This window comes from Arachis hypogaea, chromosome 13 (assembly GCF_003086295.3).
Source record: "Arachis hypogaea cultivar Tifrunner chromosome 13, arahy.Tifrunner.gnm2.J5K5, whole genome shotgun sequence".
NCBI lineage: Eukaryota > Viridiplantae > Streptophyta > Magnoliopsida > Fabales > Fabaceae > Arachis > Arachis hypogaea.
This window is the reverse complement of record NC_092048.1, coordinates 86,630,977-86,634,125: the sequence shown is the minus strand read 5'-3', so window position 1 is coordinate 86,634,125 and position 3,149 is coordinate 86,630,977. Positions and strand designations below refer to the sequence as shown.

At 35.7% G+C, this 3,149-nt stretch overlaps 1 non-coding gene across 1 annotated transcript; it reads left to right on the top strand.

Moving 5' to 3' along the window:
- The first annotated feature begins 1,381 nt into the window (after positions 1–1,381).
- On the top strand, positions 1,382–1,489 carry LOC112738524 (small nucleolar RNA R71). Its single transcript, XR_003169480.1, has one exon. It is a non-coding gene; the product is annotated as a small nucleolar RNA R71 (small nucleolar RNA).
- Positions 1,490–3,149: the final 1,660 nt, after the last annotated feature.

Here is a 3,149-nt window from a genome sequence, read left to right as displayed (position 1 = left end):
CTAGGATGATGGATTCATCCTCTTCCTTTCCAGTATCTAGGACTATGAAATCAGCAGGGATGTAAAAGCCTTCAACCTTTACTAACACGTCCTCTACTTGTCCATAAGCCTGTTTTCTTGAACTGTCTGCCATCTCTAATGAGATTTTAGCAGCTTGCACCCCATAGATTTCCAGTTTCTCTATTACAGAGAGGGGCATGAGGTTTATCCCTGAACCAAGGTCACACAGAGCCTTAAAGATCATGGTGCCTATGGTACAGGGTATTATGAACTTTCCAGGATCCTGTCTCTTCTGAGGCAATGTCAGTTGATCCAGATCACTTAGTTCATTGATGAACAAGGGAGGTTCAACTTCCCAAGTATCAATGCCAAATAATTTGGCATTCATCTTCATGATTGCACCAAGAAACTTGGCAGTTTGCTCTTCAGTAACATCCTCATTCTCTTCAGAAGAGGAATACTCATCAGAGCTCATGAAGGGCATAAGGAGGTTCAATGGAATCTCTATGGTCTCTAGATGAGCCTCAGATTCCTTTGGTTCCTCAGAGGGAAGCTCCTTATTGGTCACTGGACGTCCCAGGAGGTCTTCCTCCTTGGGATTCACGTCCTCCTCTCCCTCATTGGGTTCGGCCATTTTGCTTATGTCAATGGCCTTGCACTCTCCTTTTGGATTCTCTTCTGTATTGCTTGGGAGAATACTGGAAGGGATTTTACTCAGCTGGCCCACTTGTGCTTCCAAATTTCTAATGGAAGATCTTGTTTCATTCATGAAACTTACAGTGGCCTTAGACAAATCAGAGACTAAGTTTGCCAGATTAGAAGTATTTTATTCACAGTTCTCTGTCTGTTGCTGAGTGGATGATGGAAAAGGCTTGCTGTTGCTAAACCTGTTCCTTCCACCATTATTAAAGCCTTGTTGAGGCTTTTGATCCTTCCATGAGAAATTTGGATGATTTCTCCATGATGAGTTATAGGTGTTTCCATAAGGTTCACCTAAGTAATTCACCTCTGCTATTGCAGGGTTCTCAGGATCATAAGCTTCTTCTTCATAAGAAGCCTCTTGAGTACTGTTGGATGCAGCTTGCATTCCATGCAGACTCTGAGAGATCATATTGACTTGCTGAGTCAATATTTTATTCTGAGCCAATATGGCATTCAGAGTATCAACTTCAAGAACTCCCTTCTTCATAGGCGTCCCATTATTCATAGGATTCCTTTCAGAAGTGTACATGAACTGGTTATTAGCAACCATGTCAATGAGTTCTTGAGCTTCTGCAGGCGTTTTCTTTAGGTGAATGGATCCACCTGCAGAAGTGTCCAGTGACATCTTTGATAGCTCAGATAAACCATCATAGAATATATCCAGGATGATCCATTCTGAAAGCATGTCAGAAGGACACTTTTTGGTCAACTGTTTGTATCTTTCCCAAGCTTCATAGAGGGATTCACCTTCTTTCTGTCTAAAGGTTTGAACATCAGCTCTAAGCTTGCTCAGCTTTTGAGGAGGAAAGTACTTGGCTAAGAAAGCCGTGACCAGCTTATCCCAAGAGTTCAGGCTGTCTTTGGGTTGAGACTCCAACCATAATCTAGCTCTGTCTCTTACAGCAAAAGGGAAAAGCATGAGCCTGTAGACTTCAGGATCTACTCCATTAGTCTTAACAGTATCACATATCTACAAGAATTCAGTTAAGAACTGAAAAGGATCTTCAGATGGAAGTCCATGAAACTTGCAGTTCTGCTGCATCAGAGAAACTAATTGAGGTTTCAGCTCAAAGTTGTTTGCTCCAATGGCAGGAATGGAGATGCTTCTTCCATGTAAATTGGAATTAGGTGCAGTAAAGTCACCAAGCATCTTCCTTACATTATTATTATTTTCGGCTGCCATCTCCTCTTCCTGTTCGAAAATTTCTAAAAGGTTATCTCTGGATTGTTGTATTTTAGCTTCTCTTAGTTTCCTTTTCAGAGTCCTTTCAGGTTCTGGATCTGCTTCCACAAGAATATTCTTATCCTTGCTCCTGCTCATATGACAAAGAAGAGGGCACAGAAAAAATAATAATAATAATATGGATCCTTTATACCACAGTATAGGGATCCCTTTGTGAGTGGAAGAAAAGAGGGAGACAAAGAGTGTGATGTAAAGAAAGAAACACAACTGTGAGGATGGCAGAGATGTGAGATGAGATGTTAGTAGATGAATAAATAAATAGAATAAGATGGGAGAGGGAGAATTTTCGAAAAATATTTTTGAAAAAGAGTTAGTGATTTTCAAAAATGGTTTTTGAAAAGTGTTAGTATTTTTCGAAAATTTTTAAAATCAAAAATAAAAAATAAGAATAATTAGTTAATTAAAAAGAAATTTTTGAAAAATAGGGAAGATATTTTCGAAAATTAGAGAGAGAGAGTTAGTTAGGTAGTTTTGAAAAAGTTAAGAAACAAACAAAAAGTTAGTTAGTTAGTTGAAACAAATTTTGAAAAGATAAGAAGTTAGGAGGTTAGAAAAGATATTTTGAAACCAACTTTTTGAAAAAGGTAAGATAAGAAGATATTTTAGAAATTAGTTTTGAAAAAGATTTGATTTTTAAAATCTCAATTAATGACTTGATTCATAAGAAATCACAAGATATGATTCTAGAACTTAAAGTTTGAATCTTTCTTAACAAGTAAGTAACAAACTTGAAATTTTTGAATCAAAACATTAATTGATTATGTTATTTTCGAAAATTTGGTATAAAAATAAGAAAAAGATTTTTGAAAAATATTTTTAGAATTTTCGAAAATAACTAAGAATTTTGAAAAAGATTTGATTTTTGAAAAAGATTTTGAAAAAGATAAGATTTTCAAATTGAAAATTTGATTTGACTCATGAGAAACAATTTGATTTTAAAAATTTTTGAAAAAGTCAATCCAACTTTTCAAATTTGATGAGAGAAAATGGGAAAGATATTTTTTTTTGATTTTTTGAAATTTTTATGATGAGAGAGAAAAACACTAAAGAGATGCAATGCATGAAGATTTTGGATCAAAACAATGAATGCATGCAAGAATGCTATGAATGTCAAGATGAACACCAAGAACACTTTGAAGATCATGATGAACACCAAGAACATATTTTTGAAAAATTTTTAATGCAAAGAAAACATGCAAGACAC